We start from the raw sequence: 18,116 nt of genomic DNA, 5'->3' as shown, positions 1-18,116 counted from the left end.
ATCCACAAAGCAGGTTCATTGCAACTTATCAAAGGCAAACAGCAGTTTGCCCTCAAGCACAATGCAATAATGCATGAACTAATGTGCACTGGGGGGGTCCGTTTCCCTTGTACAGGTTTTCTCAAATTTGTTGTTGGGTTGAAAATGAAAAAATGAAAATGAAAATGAAATGAAATTAAAATCGCTTATTGTCACAAGTAGGCTTCAAATGAAGTTACTTCATTTGTGAAAAGCCCCTAGTCGCCACATTCCAGCGCCTGTTCGGGGAGGCTGGTACGGGAATAAATAAATAACAACATCTTTAAAAAGGGTTTATTTGTAATCTCCCATCTCTTTCTTCCGCACTTTCTGTCTCTCCACCCCCACCAAACCGGCCCCTGAAGATGTTGAGTGTAACTGGCTCTCTCGGTGTCAGTTGGCCTGTGGTAGGTTGCCCATATTGTCATTCTTGTCCAGTCTGGGTGTGAGTAGAGGCGGAGACTTTCCGCTGACTATTTGACTCTGGAGGGCAGCGCAGCGCAGCCACACCAGATTATTTCATCAAGTGACTGACAGGTTAGTGAATAGTGATTGGGGGGGGGGGGTTGAAACACTGATTGATTTTATCCCACCCCCTCTCTTATTGAGTGAGACCATGGCCCCCAACCTCCAAGCCCTACCTTTCAGCAGGGGTGGGCATTGTGGCAGGGAGGGGGCCCTCCGCTGGATCTCGGTATCAGGCTGCCCACTCAAAATGATGGCCCGATACTGGATGCCGACGGAATCTGGCCAGCTGCCCCACAAGCATAAATTAGCACAGGTGAGGATGTTATGAACTGTTTTAATATTGAAGTGCCCAATTCTTTTTTTAATTAAGGGCCAATTTAGCGTGGCCAGTCCACCTACCCTGCACATCTTTGGGTTGTGGGGGCTGAAACCCACGCAGACGCGGGGAGAATGTGTAAACTCCACACGGACAGTGACCCGGGGCCGGGATCGAACCTGGGTCCTCATCGCCGTGAGGCAGCAGTGCTAACCACCATGCCGCCTAAATGTTATGGTTTATCGGGGGTTTTTGGTTGTCTGCGATGCAACCTTGCATTGGTATTTAGTGTCTGGATCTGCTGGAGATACAGCCTTGTGCTGGGATATGTAAACATGGCCAACACTTCTAAAGAAGGCAATGATAAAATCTTGCCATTGCACACTACCTGAAGTTGCCGTGTGTGTGGTACAGGCCCAGTTGACGTGCTGCTTTCCCCACTCTGATTATTAGCTGTGTAATGACAAACATTTCAAGTCAAAAATGCTTCTTAATGAAAATTGATATGTGGGCATTTGCTAATGAATGAATGAATGACTTGAATTTATGTAGCACCTGTTCATAGTTCAAGATATCGCCAAGTGTTCTATAGCCAATTAAGCACTTGTAAAACACGGGTTACTGTTGAAATGTAGGAAAAGTGACCAATTTGTGCACGGCGGGATCCCCACAAGTGCTAATGACCAGGGAATGTGCTTTTGGTGATATTGGTTGAGGGAGATTGCTGGCCAGGACAAGAGGGTGGACGTCTTTGCTGTTCTTCAAAGTAGTCCATGGGATCTTTTGTACCGATTTTGAACATAGGAACTGGGAGAGGCCCATTCAGCCCCTCGAGCCTGTTTGCCATTCAGCTAGATCATGGCTGACCTGCGTCTAAACTGTGTCTACCTGCTGTGCTCTTGTAACCCCTCAGACCCTTGCATGACGCAAATTGAATGCTCTCAGTTTTCAATTTTCCAACTGACCCCCCCCCCCCCCCCCCCCCCCGATTCCGATGTCCGCTGCACTTTGCTTGAAGGTGTGCTTCCTGACGTCACCTCTAGATGACCTGCCGGAGATCAGTAACCCCACCCAGAGTGGGAAATTCAAACCTAGAAACACTGTACTTTGGACAGGTCATTTCCCACCCTGGATATTGAGTTTGACGCAAGCGGAGGATATTATCATGGTCGTCAGCCTGAGAAATCTATGGCAGCCTATCCAGGGATGGAAGCACAGTCCCCAGATTGAGTTACGGTCATGCATTCCTCCCTGAAAACGGCAAGAGCTTCAAGATGGATTTCCCCCATTTCTATCAGGATAGTTGACCGCACATTACGTGCCAGGGCTTTCAGTTCACAGGGTTATGTGAAGGGTAGAGAGCTGCCCAGGATTTGTCCACTACACAAGTTACCTGGGAGAAAACAGAAAATGTTTTCAGAAAAATGTTCCGGGTTCTTTCATTCTCAATGGTTTTCTTTTTTAAAATATATTCAGAGTACCCAATTATTTTTTTCCAACTAAGGGGCAATTTAGCATGGCCAATCCACCTACCCTGCACATCTTTGAGTTGTGGGGGTGAAACCCACGCAAACACGGGGAGAATATGCAAACTCCACAGGGGCCGGGATTGAACCCGGGTCCTCGGTGCTGTGAGGCAGCAGTGATAATCACTGCACCAATGTGCCGCCCCTATGGTTTTCTGCATTGCAGCTACAATTCGCAAGACAGATCTGGTTTGTTCAAACCCTGATTCTTCATTTTTGAGAAACCTTGAAAATAAAGACTTGCTTCTCCCCATGTGTGCGTTGATCTTACCCCAAAGATGTGCAGGGTAGGTGGCTTGGCCACGCTAAATTACCCCTTAATTGAAAAGAAAGAATTTGGTACTTTAAATTTTAAAAAGAAAGAAGACTTGCATTGATATAGCTCCTTTCACAACCTTGGGACGTCCCAAAGAGATTGACAGCCAATGACCTACTCTTGAACTGTTGTGAAGTAGGAAACATTGCAGCCAATTTGCACAATGCACAACCACACAAGCAGCAATGTGGTTATGACCAGATATTTTTGGTGAAGTTGATTTGAGGATAAATATTGACCAGACCCTGAGGAGATCTCCCTTCCTTTTCTTCAAAATAGTGGCATAAAACCTTTTATGTCAACCTGTGCAGGCTGACTGTGGAGACGATTTTCAGCTCGCAATCGTCATCTCCAGAGGGATTGTGTTTCCGGATTTTCCCCGCCTTTCGCCGGTGATGTCACGAGGTTCACGCCCGCAAACGGCAAGAGCCTCATTTAAATGGATTTGAATACATTTCAATCTTATTTTTTTTTTTTTCATTGAACAATGCCAATATTTTACTTTGCACACACAAGGATGAAAATACTCGCAACCACTGACATTTTGTAAGAACATCTCAAATGGTATCTAGGCCAAGATTAGTGTTTCCAGTCTTACAGAATGGACCTTGATGAAAATTAAGGTGAATCGGCGCCCTCGGCGCCGGCGTGTCTGGCGCGGCGGCAGTCGCGGGCCACGCTACGTGGCCAGTCCGTCGATTCTCGGCCCGGGATGGGCCGAGCCGCCGCAGTTAAAATGTCGAGTCCCGCCAGCGCCATCTGTCATGATATCCACATCAGCATATCATGGTGCAATCACACACACACTGATGGACAGGCAGATGGACCAACCAACACACACACAACATCGCAACCAATCACCAGTGAGAGCACTCGCACTATAAAACAGGGAACACCACAGTTCCCGCTCATTCTACCAGGAGATAGCTCAGAGCACAGAACTCACAGCGCGCCACTCAGACATACACCATGTGCTGAGTGCCTCACTAAGATAGTGATAGGGCTGGGTCCACAGGTTAGCTGGTGAAGCACGAACCCAAGCAAGTAGTTAGTTGTTACAGTTGTTTAGACAATAAAACAGAGTTGTACCATCTACAGCCGTGTTGGATCATTTGTGCATCAGAACACCCAACACGACATGATACCAGTAGTGGACGCAAACCAGCGACTGTGAGACCTACCTGCACCCTTTCAGAAATCCGCCATCCTGCTCCATGGAAACCACCAGCTCGCCGCAGCCGCTCCGAATCGCTGGTAATCTCGGCGTAAACTGGAAGCTCTTTAAACAGAGCTTTCAGCTCTTCCTGGAAGCCACAGACAGGGAGAATGCATCGGACACCAGGAAGATCGCCCTCCTCCTCTCCACGGCGGGGCAACACGCCATCCACATCTATAACTCTCTGGCATTTGCGGAAGGCGAGGACAAAACAAAATATAAGACGGTGCTTCTGAAGTTCGAGGAACACTTCAGCGTGGAAGTCAATGAGAGCTTCGAGAGGTACCTCTTCCAGCAGCGCCTGCAGGGTAAGGATGAGCCTTTCCAATCTTACTTGACACACCTCCGTATCCTCGTGCAGTCCTGCGGCTATGGGGCCACCTCTGACTCCATGATACGGGATGAGATAGTTTTTGGGGTCATCTCGGACACCCTACGCCAGCAGCTCCTTACAATAAAGCGCCTCACCCTAGCGACTGCCATCGAGACCTGCATTCTCCATGGGAACGCGACAAGCCGGTACCCCCAAATCCAGGCGGCCGAAACGCCACAGCTCAGTTCCTACGAGGCGGAGCGGGTCCAGTCGATCGAGCTCCTCCCGGCCCGCGGCCCGGACGAGGGAGGCCATTTTGCGCGCTTTCCGAGGCCCCCCCCGCTTGTATGCGCCAAAAGAGGGGACGTTGACGCAGAGGGACGTGATGCGCAGGCGCGCTCTACGCAGGACCGCACCGCACATGCGCGGTGGTGCAACGAACGCCATGACATCACGACGTGCGGCAACTGTGGCTCTGCCCACTTAAAGCGGCAATGTCCGGCCAAAGCGCGACAATGCCTCCGCTGTGGCAGGATGGGTCACTATGCTGCCTGCTGTTGAGCAGCTCAACCTGCCGACTCCCTACAATTCCGCCAGCCTCGCAGGGACGTGCAGGCGATTCAGCCCCCCTACACTGAGCCATATCCAGATAGTATGCAGACCAGCGATACCGAAGACAGGGAGCCCTTCCGCGTTGTGGTAATCCACAAGAACCGGATGTCCCCAAGTCGGAACCACCAGCCGCTACCAGTGCACAGCATTGATCCGGGCGATGAGTGGTGTGCCACCCTAATGGTCAACCGATCCCAAATCACTTTCGCCTGGACACTGGTGCCTGCGCCAATCTCCTCGCATGGTCAGCCTTCCAGACCCTGAAGGTTAAACCACCGATTCTGCCATCCCACTGTCAGCTGGTTGACTACAATGGAAACGTCATCCCGGCCACGGGGTCCTGCCAGCTCGATGCTACATACAACTCACACAAAGCCACATTATCATTTGAAATCGTAGGATCCTCGAAGGACTCTCTGTTAGGCGCACAGGCGTGCAAGATCCTCCACCTCGTTCAGCGGGTACACACTCTGTATCCAGAAGGCACGTCCGATTTCCCGGATGCAGACTTCAGGGCGCAGCTCCACTCGCTCCTCGCCCACAACCAGGAGGTTTCCGAGGGCATGGGCACACTGCCCTACACTTACAGAATACGGCTCAAACCGGACGCCACCCCGGTCATTCACGCACTTCGTAGGGTCCCAGCACCACTCAAGGACCGCCTCAAGCAGCAGCTGCAGGACCTGCAGGACCAAGGAGTGCTTTCCCGGGTCACGGAGCCAACGCCATGGGTCAGCTCCATGGTGTGTGTCAAGAAGCCCTCCGGCGAGCTCCGGATCTGTATCGACCCAAAAGATTTGAATCACAACATTATGAGGGAACACTACCCCATACCCAAACGAGAAGAAATCACGAGCAAAATGGCTCGGGCAAAATTATTCACCAAGCTTGATGCCTCAAAGGGCTTTTGGCAGATTCAATTGGATCAGTCCAGCAGGAAGCTGTACGCATTCAACACTCCATTTGGCAGATCCTGCTGCAATAGGATGCCATTCGGCACCATTTCGGCCTCCGAAGTGTTCCATCGCATTATGGAACAGATGATGGAGGGCATCGAAGGGGTACGCGTCTACGTAGACGACGTTATCATCTGGTTCACCACACCACAGGAGCACATCAGTCGTCTCCAGCGTGTCTTTGCACGGATACGGGATCAGGGCCTGCGTCTTAACCGAGCCAAGTGCTCTTTTAGCCAGACTGAGCTAAAGTTTTTGGGGGACCACATCTCCTGGTCGGGTGTGCGGCCGGATGCCGACAAAGTGGCAGCCATCGCAGCCATGCAGCAGCCGTCAGACAAGAAGGCAGTGCTGCTCTTTCTCGGGATGGTCAACTTCCTGGGGAAGTTCATTCCTAACCTTGCTTCGCACACGACTGCTCTTCGCCACCTGGTCAAAAAGACAACGGAATTCCAGTGGCTGCCCGCACACCAGAGCGAATGGGAGGAGCTCAAGGTCAAGCTCACCACCGCCCCGGTACTGGCGTTTTTCAATACCACATGGGAAACAAAGATCTCAACTGATGCCAGCCAGTCCGGCATTGGGGTGGTACTCCTGCAATGGGACGACACCGCATCATGGGCTCCGGTTGCCTATGCGTCGCGGGCCATGACCCCCACAGAACAGCACTACGCGCAGATTGAGAACGAGTGCCTAGGTGGCTCAAGGGGCAGTGCCCACAATTTTACAACGTCCGGGATGACTTGGCCGTCATTGATGGTGTCCTCTTGAAGTTGAATCGGATCGAGATCCCACACAGCATGCACCGGCTTGTCCTCGAACAACTGCACGAAGGCCATCTCGGAGTTGAAAAGTGCAGGCGGAGGGCCCGAGAGGCTGTGTACTGGCCGGGCATCAGCGACGACATCGCCAACATGGTGCTCACCTGCCGCACCTGCCAGGGGTTTCAGCTGGCGCAACCCCCTGAGACCCTTCAGCCCCATGAGTTGGTCACGTCCCCCTGGGCGAAGGTGGGCGTGGACCTCTTTCATGCGCTCGGCAAGGACTACATCATTCTGATTGACTACTTCTCAAATTATCCGGAGGCCATACGCCTGCATGACACAACGTCATCAGCTGTAATTCGGGCATGCAAAGAAACCTTTGCTCGCCATGGAATTCCGCTCACCGTCATGTCTGACAACGGGCCTTACTTTGCGAGCCAAGAATGGTCTTCCTTTGCCACTTCATACAACTTCACACACGTGACGTCCAGACCCTTGCATCCCCAGTCGAATGGCAAGGCGGAAAAGGGCGTCCACATTGTGAAGCGGCTCCTCTGCAAGGCTGCTGATGCCGGATCTGACTTCTGTTTAGCCCTGCTGGCCTATCGCTCGGCCCCACTGTCCACGGGCCTCTCGCCAGCCCAGCTGTTGATGGGTCGCACCCTCAGGTCCACTGTGCCGTCCATTCATGTTCCTGAACCCGACCATGCTCCAGTATTGCGAAGGATGCAACAATAGCGTGCTCAGCAGAAGGTGGCACATGACGCTCGGATGACTGATCTTCCTGCCCTGGCACCTGGAGACAATGTCCGCATACACCTACCGGAGGGTGGCTGGTCGGCAACCGCCGAGGTTCTCCGCCACCTGACTCCCCGCTCATTCCTGGTTCGTATGCCTGATCGCTCCATTCGCCGCCGTAATCGGTGGGCCCTTTGTCTAGGTCCGCGCTCGCTACGAGATCATGCACTGGTGCCATGCCCTCCTGATGTCGACTTTGTTGAGCTTCCTGACACTCTGCCTCTTCCTCTATCGCCCGTTGCCAGCCGGTGGATTCTGACCCACCCTTGAGGCGGTCAACTCGAATTCGTCGCCCACCTGAGAGACTGGACTTACGAGTCTGTTCACACACTGGACTCACTGAATTGTTTTACAGTACTGTTAACGAGTTTCTTTTCTGATCGTTCATTGTTCCAGAAGTTTTCTCTCGTCGTTTGCTGATTGCATTTGTTCTGTTATTGGTACAACCTTGTTGTTCTTTGCACCTGACACCTTCCTCTGTATATAGTTTAGCCTCATGTACATGTTGTAAATATTGCACACACATACTCAGTACACATTTCTATTTATTAGCATGTAGGCACATATCCTTTGTGAAAGGGGGGGATGTCATGATATCCACATCAGCATATCATGGTGCAATCACACACACACTGATGGACAGGCAGTTGGACCAACCAGCACACACATAACATCGCAGCCAATCACCAGTGAGAGCACACGCACTATAAAACAGGGAATACCACAGTTCCCGCTCATTCTACCAGGAGATAGCTCAGAGCACAGAGCTCACAGCGCGCCACTCAGACATACACCATGTGCTGAGTGCCTCACCAAGATAGTGAAAGGGCTGGGTCCACAGGTTAGCTGATGAAGCACATACCCAAGCCAGGAGTTAGTTGTTACAGTTGTTGAGACAATAAAACTGAGTTGTACCATCGACAGCCGTGTTGGATCATTTGTGCAGCAGAACACCCAACACAATGAGGAGAGATTTCTTCAGCCAGAGAGTGGTGGGTCTGTGGAATTCATTGCCACAGAGGGCGGTGGAGGCTGGGACGTTGAGTGTCTTTAAGACACAAGTTGATAAATTCTTGATTTCTCGAGGAATTAAGGGCTGTGGAGAGAGCGGGTAAATGGAGTTGAAATCAGCCATGATTGAATGGTGGAGTGGACACAATGGGCCGAATGGCCTTACTTCCGCTCCTATGCCTTATGGTCTTATGGTGTTATGGACACCATCCACATCTGCTCGTAGCCGGTCGGAACTCTGCGTGCAAGGGTCGGGTGGCGGCCTGTGGGGCGGGAGGGGGGCTCCGACCCCGGGGGGGGGGGGGGGGGGGGGGGGGCACCGATGTGGCTTGGCCCGCGATCGGGGCCCACCGATCGGCGGGCCGACCTCTATGTCCCCCGGCCTCTTTTCCTACGCGCCGGCCCCTGTACTCCTGCGCCATGTTGCGTTGGGGCCAGTACGTTGAAGGAGGCCACCCCGCATGCGCGCATCGGCGCCAGCGCTGCTACGCATGCATGGATCCCGTGGGGCACAGTTCGCGCCGGGATCGGCAGCTGGAGCGGCGTGAACCTGGAGCAGACTTACTCCTGGTCGCGGCCCGTTGACGCCGTCGTAAAACACGACGGGGTTTACGACGCGTAGACACTCTCCCGTGGGATGTCAGAATCCCGCCCCCAGTCTGTGCAGCTGGAGAGCAACATGCTAGTTATCAGCCTGAACCGGACTCTTTTCCAAATTCTGGTATGATTCTGCCCAGTTTAGTCTCCCCTTTGAAAGGTGGCGCCTCCGCCATTACTGGTGTTGGTGTGGAAGCCTGGATTTTGTTCTCAAGTCTCCTGAACCTACAAACCTTTCACCCAGAGACAGAGAGAGACACTGACTGAACCATGTCTGACACCTCTATGGAGTCCATGTCATAGGTAGAGAATAAGAGAAGTTGAGATGAAGAAGTTAGTTTGCAGTAAATATTCAAAATCCTCAGGATGTAGGACAGCTATATTGAGCAGGTGAATTACCCAACAGTTTTGATACTCTTGAAATGAATGAATCAAAGTAAGAGATGGTTGACTTGAGAAGGAAGAAATTACCTTTTTGACACTGTTTTGAAATGATGTAACATTTTGCCGAGTTCAATTATTTGCATTATTATTGCTTCTTCAGATGACACAGCCACGGCCATTCTGACAGGTGTATCAAGGTGCTGCCATGAAACATACGGGAAAAAGAAACTCATTTAGGAAATTCAAGAGCAAAATAGTGTGGTTAAAAAAAACTGGAAGTGGTGGAGGCTGGCAGGGAGGAAAGACCCGGTTTTTGTGGTGTGGGTTGGATGTGAAACAGCCGCAATAATTTGCCATGATGTGTAATGTGTCTTTAACGTTGCGGAATGTCTCACGGTGCTTGACGGAGGTGGAATGATTGAATGTGTAAGTGCAGGAGAAAAACTGTTTTGCCAGCCGGTATAGATGCTGCAGCTCAAGCAGCTCAGAGAGGCGATACGGAATTAGAGCAAAATGTTTGCGTTGTCAGTGCCTCTGTAAAAGAGGCAAGGGTCATTGTCAATTTACATCATTGGGAGCTGACCACCTGGAAGAAGGTTAACGGCTGAGGGTCAATCGTACTCTGTTTCTGAGCGTAAATCTTCAAAGGTGCGACCTTTGTCAGACCTGTGGGAAGGTTCAGACATCCCCATCACTCTCACCGGTGCGTGACCACATTCAGTCCACAGGCTGAAGTTAACACATTCCTTCTCTTGCTCTTTCATTAACTTGGTAACCTTGGCAACCTTGCCGCAGATTATTCTCTTTTGTGGAGTTGATTGTGTTTAAATGACTCCTCTTTGTGGGTTAGCTTTTTGTGAAGGCGAACCCATTCTAACAGACATGAGAGGTACAAGCAGGTTCGAGCGCAGCGAGAGCTGTGTGGGGAGATTCCACCCCATTACGTTTTGAGGTAGATTTTCACGTTCTGGGTCTGTCGGATCATCGGATTCTATTTTAAAATAAATTTAGAGTGCCCAATTCACTTTTTCCAATTAAGGGCCAGTTCAGCATGGCCAACCCACTCACCCTGCACATCTTTGGGTTGTGGGGGCGAAACCCACGCAGACACGGGGAAAATGTGCAAACTCCACACGGACAGTGACCCAGGGCCGGGATCGAACCTGGGACCTCGGCGCCGTGAGGCAGCAGTGCTAACGCACTGTGCCGCCGTGCTACTCTGGATCATCAGGTTCTACAGATTAAGGAAACTGGGATCGGGAGGACCGTCTGCCCTTCAGGGAACTTTGCCGGAATTTTCCTGACAGATGGAACTTTCTTACTTTTGTTTGCCAATGGTCCCTTATAAATATTATTAATTTGACTTTTAAAAATTTATTAACGGTGAATTGTAGTTAAGTTGTGAGGGTGGGTATGTCGATCTCATGTCCACTCCCCCAGGTTTAGCGATGCTGTGGCAGATTGCAGTCTTTGGTAAAACACGTCAGGCTACAAGCAATCAAATGGAATCCATTTTGAAAAGTAATATAAGCGTGTGCACAGTCGTAAATGTGCTCCTGTTGCTCTAACACGGTCAAATGGAAGTGAATTGATGCTTACCATCTACGGGCGTTTTACCAGAAGGGTCAGCTTTCCCCGGAGGTGCATCAGAGGGAGTGCCGGCTCCTCACTGGGAGACCAAACCAAAGTCAGAGAGGAGGGTGAGCGCAGGAGGCCAGCGACACCAGGACACAGCATCGCTCAGAGTTTTCTGGAACTAATCCCATTCCATTCCCCCCCCCCCACTACCTTTCTGAAGCTATGTGTTCCCATTTGAATTACGACCACTTGGCCCCTCGCACGCACTCCACCATTCAGTCAGATCTGGGCTGATCTGAATGGAACCTCAATTCTATATTTCCATGTACCCCCCATAACCTATACCATTCATCCGCTGCCTCTTTCACTCCTCGGTTGGCAGCTGCACCTGGCAGAGTCCTAATCTCTGGCAATCCCACAGTAAATGTTTCCACGTCTCTACCTCTCTCTGCTACTTTGAGACACTCCTTGAAACATAGCTTTCTGACTAAACGTTTGGTCATCTGACCGAATACCTTCCTTGTGTTGAATTCTGTTTGATACTGTTCTCTCGAAGCATCTTGGGATGATATACTTACTGGATGAGACTCCCTGACCTCCCGCAGCTTGTTTCCCGACGGCAGGAGGGGCCCTCTGTTAGCTGGAGGTTCGATCTTCTGCTCCCGCCACTGCCAATGGAGTTTCCTATTGAAATCCCCCAACCCCCATGCCAGCGAGAAACCTGTGACAGGGGTGTTGAAGGCACCATATAGATGTGAGTTGTTTTGTTGGTATTCCGACAGGGTTAGATGGAGAAGATTGGAAGGAGAATTGATTGGAGCATTAATTCTGACATAGACTAGTTGGGTGGCATGGTGGCACAGTGGTTAGCACAGCTGCCTCACAGAACTAGGGTCCCAGGTTCAATTCCAGCCTCGGGTGACTGTCTATGTGGAGTTTGCACTTTCTCCCTGTGGCTGCGTGGGTTTCCTCCAGGAGCTCAGGTTTCCTTCCAAAGTTGTGTAGGTTAGGTGGATTGACGGTGCTAATTTGTCCCTTAGTGCCCAAGATGTGCAGGCTAGGTGGAGTTAAGTGGATAGGGCAGGGGAGTGAGCCTAGGGAGGGTGCTCTTTCAGAGGGTCGGTGCAGACTCGATGGGCCAAATGGCCTGCAGAATTCTATGGTTGAATAGCTCTGTAGGAATTCTGTGGTTGACTAGCTTGTTCTGTTGTGCTGATATAAGAACATAAGAACTAGGAGCAGGAGTCGGCCATCTGGCCCTTCGAGCCTGCTCCGCCATTCAATGAGATCATGGCTGATCTTTCGTGGACTCAGCTCCACTTTCCCGCCCGAACTCCAGAACCCTTAATCCCTTTATTCTTCAAAAAACTATCTATCTTTATCTAGAAAACATTTAATGAAGGAGCCTCAACTGCTTCACTGGGCAAGGCATTCCATAGATTCACAAGCCTTTGGGTGAAGAAGTTCTTCCTAAATTTAGTCCTAAATCTACTTCCCCTTATTTTGAGGCTATGCCCCCTAGTTCTGCTTTCACCTGCCAGTGGAAACAACCTGCCCGCATCTATCCTATCTATTCCCTTCATAATTTTATATGTTTCTATCAGATTCCCCCACATGATTCTAATTTCCAACGAGTACAGTCCCAGTCTGCTCAACCTCTCCTCGTAATCCAACCCCTTCAGCTTTGGGATTAACCTAGTGAATCCCCTCTGCACACCCTCCAGTGCCAGTACGTCCTTTCTCAAGTAAGGGGACCAAAACTGAACACAATACTCCAGGTGTAGCCTCACTAACACCTTATACAGTTGCAGTATAACCTCCCTAGTCTTAAACTCCATCCCTCTAGCAATGAAGGACAAAATTCCATTTGCCTTCATAATCACCTGTTGCACCTGTAAACCAACTTTTTTATGACTCATGCACTAGCACACCCAGGTCTCTCTGCACAGCAGCATGTTTTATATTTTATCATTTAAATAATAATCCCTTTTGCTGTTATTTCTAGCAAATTGGATAACCTCACATTTGTCACATTGTATTCCATCTGCCAGACCCTAGCCCATTCACTTAACCTATCCAAATCCCTCTAATCCCTTCATTGGGCGGGGCATTGAGTATAAGAATTGGCAAGACATGTTGCAGCTGTATAGAACCTTAGTTAGGCCACACTTGGAGTATAGTGCTCAATTCTGATCGCCACACTACCAGAAGGATGTGGAGGCTTTAGAGAGGGTGCAGAAGAGATTTACCAGAATGTTGCCTGGTATGGAGGGCATTAGCTATGAGGAGAGGTTGAATAAACTTGGTTTGTTCTCACTGGAGCGACGGAGGTTGAGGGGTGACCTGATAGAGGTCTACAAAATTATGAGGGGCATAGACAGAGTGGATAGTCAGAGGCTTTTCCCCAGGGTAGAGGGGTCAATTACTAGGGGGCATAGGTTTAAGGTGCAAGGGGCAAGGTTTAGATGTACGAGGCAAGTTTTTTACGCAGAGGGCAGTGGGTTGCCTGGAACTCGCTACCGGAGGAGGTGGTGGAAGCAGGGACGATAGTGACATTTAAGGGGCATCTTGACAAATACATGGATAGGATGGGAATAGAGGGATACGGACCCAGGAAGTGTAGAAGATTGTAGTTTAGTCGGGCAGCATGGTCGGCACGGGCTTGGAGGGCTGAAGGGCCTGTTCCTGTGCTGTACATTTCTTTGTTCTTTGTTCTTGTTCTCTGCAGACTTCCAGTATCCTCTGCATCTTTTGCTTCACTGCTCATCTTAGTGTTGTCTACAAACTTGGACACAACTCCAAATCATCTATGTAAATTCTGAACAATTGTGGGCCCAACACTGATCCCTGAGGGACACCACTAGTTACTGAGTGCCAGTCAGAGAAACACCCATTGATCCCCACTCTTTGCTTTCTATTCATTGACCAATCCTCTATCCATTCTACTATTTTACCCTTAACGCCATGCATCTTTATCTTATGCAGCAACCTTTTGTGTGGCACCTTGTCAAAAGCTTTCTCAGAGTACAACGCAGAGTTAATCATGATCCTTTTTGGATTTGTCCCTGGGGTACAAGGCCAGGTTGGGAATCAGGCGGTCGAACTAAGACAGGCCTGGGCCCAGTACTGGCTCTTATCGATTGCCCTGTAGCAAACAGTGCATCTGTTTCATGAATGGAGGCATAGAGGCTGTACATCTCAGTCCTGCATGTCCAGGTAGCCCTCCCCACTGCAGAAGTGGCTGAACAAGAGAATGCGCTGAATGGATGATCTCAGAGTTGAGCAGTGTTGGCAGAGCGCATCGGGTGCAACTAATGCCAGTGGCAGGAGATTTGTTAACCAGCTGGTAGAACCAGAGGGGAGATGGTCACTTTTGTGACACAGTGAGTTGTGATTTGGAACCGAAGCAAATGAAATAGTAACGTTCAAGAGGCAACTGGATGGGTACTTGAATTAAGAAAATTGCTGGTTTGTGGGGAGCAAGCAGGGGCTTGGGAACAATTCAACAACTATTTGGCTGGCGTAGCTATGGTGGGCCGAATGGCCACCTTCTGCGCTGTATGCTTCTGTGAGTGGTTCAGTATCTAACCTCCCCCGGGACACAGCTGGAACATGGTGACAGGAGAATTAAATTTGAAATGTGGTAAATTGCAAGTAAAACATTAGAACAATTAAAAGTGAATCCATCACTGCTGTTTAGTAAAATGATTCATCAATTTTAATAGCAGCCCCTGTCAGGCATAACGAGGTGTGAATTTTGCAATCTGATTTAAAACTGGAAAAAAACAGTTACTGAGGAAAAACATCAAATGGTCGGAAGTGGGACGCGATGTTTGTTTGCAGCTTTTTGCATATAATAAATTTGAAAAAGCCGAGGTCATCACGACACCCTTTTTAATAAGTTTTAATAAAGACTTGCTTTCATATTGCACCTTATTATATCCTCTCTGATCTCTCTGAATCACTTTGAAATTCAATGATATTTTGACTGCCGACAGTGGCAGCCAATTCCCACACAGTAAGATCCCGTAAAGAGTGACAAGATGAATGCGTGGTTAGTTTTCACGGTGGTGTCGGTCGGGTCCCATTGCTATCCGCTCTCTCAGTCAATAGGACCTCAGGAAAACGCGCAAAGCCACAGAACAGTATCACTTCAAAGGCAGTTGTGACTTGGATTTATGGGGTCTGTGAAACCCAGTAAGTTAAAGGATGAATGAGGCGAGATGACCTGCCCTCATTCCATGTCCCCGAAGACATATTACACTCTGTTGTAAACTGCTTCAGAGCAGCCTCGCTTCCCACCCACAACCCCTGGCTCCATGACCAAATCCAATGCAGTCCTTATGGTGTGGGCTGCAGTATTTCATTTATATGGGTTGGTGTGGCAGCCAGGTGGGTGGGCTTGCATGAACAATCTCCCTCTTCTGCACTGTACAAGAGGCACAGCGTTTTATTTTGGTTGCTCTATCGAGCCCTTGGGAAGGGATCCAGGATTTGATGTCTGTTGGAATTGCTTAAGTAAGAGTCTGCTGACCATGGGCGAAATTCTCCCCAAACGGCACGATGTCCGCCGACTGGCGCCCAAAACGGCGCCAATCAGACGGGCATCGCGCCGCCGCAAAGGTGCGGAATGCTCCGCATCTTTGGGGGCCGAGCCCCAACATTGAGGTGCTCGGCCGGCGCCGGAGGAATTTCCGCCCCGCCAGCTGGCGGAAACGGCGTTTGATGCCCCGCCAGCTGGCGCGGAAATTACATCTCCGGGCGGCGCATGCGCGGGAGCGTCAGTGGCCTCTGACAGTTTCCCGCGCATGCGCAGTGGGGAGAGTCTCTTCCGCCTCCGCCATGATGGAGACCGTTGCGGAGGCGGAAGGGAAAGAGTGCCCCACGGCACAGGCCCGCCCGCGGATCGGTGGGTCCCGATCGCTGGCCAGGCCACCGTGGGGGCACCCCCGGGGCCAGATCGCCCCGCGCCCCACCCAGGACCCCAGAGCCCGCCCACGCCGCCTTGTCCCGCCGGTAAATAGCTACTCTAATTTACGCCGGCGGGACAGGCAATTTCTCGGCGGGACTTCGGCCCATCCAGGCCGGAGAATCGAGCGGGGGGCGGCCCGCCAACCGGCGCGGCCCAATTCCCGCCCCCGCCGAATATCCGGTACCGGAGATTTCGGCAACCGGCGGGTCGGGATTCATGGCGGCCAACGGCCGTTCTCCGACCCGCTGGGGGGTCGGAGAATGACGCCCCATATCTGAACTTGAATCAAAGTTTGCATCACCTCATTCTTGCTGACCTACAGTGGCTCCCGGTTTGACAATGACACGATTTGGGCTTTGGGGGAAAGGCCGGAGAATGCTATCATGCGACGAGTCAACATGAACACAATGGGTCAGATGGCCTCCTCTGTGCTCTTAACCATTCTATAATTCTACGATCCATCCTTGTTTGTCAATCTCTCCATGGCCTCAGCCTGCCTATCTCTGTGACCTCCTCCAGCCCTACAACCCTCCCCCCCCTCCATCTCTGAGAGCCCCGCACTCCTCCAATTCTGGCCCATTGCACTTCCTTGATTTTCATTGCTCCACCATTCCTCCTTTCGATCCCAGTGCCAAGCACCTTCCCTCAACTTCCCTGTCTTTCTCACTCTCTTCCTTTGCAGAGACACTCAACACAATCCGCTGCTGGGTCCAAGCTTACCTGTGCTAACACCGACTTAAGTGGACCCAGTGTCACGCTTTGGCTGATAATACTCCCGTAAAGTGTACAGGGCGGCATGTGGCACAGTGGTTAGCACTGGAACTGTGGCGCTGAGGACCCGGGTTCGAATCCCCCCAGCCCTGCGTCATTGTCCCTGTGGAGTTTGCACATTCTCCTCGTGTCTGTGTGGGTTTCATCCCCACAACCCTAAGATGTGCTGGTTTGCCACGCTAAATTGCGCCTAAAATTGTGGAAAAAAATACTCCCGTGAAGCACCTTGGGATGATTTATCACCGTCACAGTGCTATACAAATGCAACTTTGGGATGGTTGACATAACTTGATTTTACACCATGGGTGGGAGAAAATTCACCGTCAGTCAACGTGTAAAGAGGGTCAATCAAGCTTCCAAACAACTTGCTGTGTGTAATTGTGTGTGTTCCTGTATGAATGGAGCCAGCCGCGATCACTCCAGCTTGCAGTTCCGAGTGTCCTTCCTCGGAGTGTCCCACCTCCAGGCAGTCAGAGTAACGTGGCAGTCCTCACATCGGAAAACACCTTTCCGGGTCTTTACAGCGAAGTAGCTGGAAACGATGAAACGGCACAGGGAAAAACGCAAGTTGTTGAGGAGGAGAATATGGAGAGGAGTTCCAAAAAGCAAAGAGGTTGATCGCTCGGTGAAGGGAGAGAGGGAGGTGAACTAGAATTCGACATCGAGAGGGGCTTAGATTGTGTGCTGAGGTGTACAGAGCATCGGCGTCTTAGAGCCCATTGGTAAGGAAGCCAAGTTAAAGTCCAGGGCTATAATGGCGAATAACATTTCTGATTCACTGCCCCTGTGAATAAGTTACAAGGTGTTAATCTAATTGTGGGGGTGAGGCCATAGGGAGGTTACTGGTTGCTTCCAGCTGACATGGCTCTGGACATTTGTTGCAGTCACTGGAACAGCAAGCGGTCAGCTCGCAGCCTGTAACTCATTAGTGGCGCAGGCAGCTTTACTTGCACCAAGTTTATAGTTAATAATTCTTGCAGGAGAAACCGAGCACAGTGCTGACTGTGGTGATGAGCTCATTGAGGCAAGAAAGCTATTGCAGGATAACTAGTGAATAATTTGTAGTTCCTTTCAGGGAAAATCCACATCAAATGAATATTGCAGTTTTTAATTAACTTGTTGCAATGGTAAAAGTCTATTAGTTTTTTTTTGAATGCTGCATTTTAAATTGTCATGTTATGGATTACCAGACTGTGAACCATCAATGGGTTGCATCCCCGCTGTCACTTTGATTCATAATCCTGTACTTTTCATCTTTCCTGCCCACTTTTCATGATGGATTGTGGTCCCAGAGATGTCGCCAATCTTCTGCTCTCTTGCCTGAGTGCTTTCAACCTCCCCTCCAGCCCCCCCCCCCCCCCCCCACCCTCCTCCAATTCTGGCCTCCGTGCTTCCTCCCTTTCCTTCACCTCCCATTGCCTTGCCTTCGGGTGCCTGGCTCCTCCTGATTGGCGCATACACCTCTCGGTCTCTCTCATGGCCTCTCTCCCTGTTTGCCCA

General features: G+C 50.6%; 1 protein-coding gene and 1 long non-coding RNA gene across 12 annotated transcripts in view; one reads left to right on the top strand and one right to left on the bottom strand.

The window, feature by feature from the left end:
- The window catches only part of LOC140427210 (uncharacterized), a 51,823-nt gene extending 34,463 nt beyond the window's left edge, over positions 1–17,360 (bottom strand). Inside the window, exon 1 of the long non-coding RNA XR_011948408.1 lies at positions 16,938–17,360. This is a non-coding gene — a long non-coding RNA (uncharacterized lncRNA). The remainder of the gene's footprint in view (positions 1–16,937) is intronic.
- Positions 1–18,116, top strand: part of LOC140427207 (protocadherin-1-like) — a 577,095-nt gene that overhangs the window by 265,163 nt on the left and 293,816 nt on the right. The window lies entirely within an intron of this gene.

This window comes from Scyliorhinus torazame, chromosome 7 (genome assembly GCF_047496885.1).
Source record: "Scyliorhinus torazame isolate Kashiwa2021f chromosome 7, sScyTor2.1, whole genome shotgun sequence".
Taxonomy (NCBI): domain Eukaryota; kingdom Metazoa; phylum Chordata; class Chondrichthyes; order Carcharhiniformes; family Scyliorhinidae; genus Scyliorhinus; species Scyliorhinus torazame.
The sequence above is the reverse complement of the archived record's forward strand: the minus strand, read 5'-3'. Positions and strand labels throughout refer to the sequence as shown.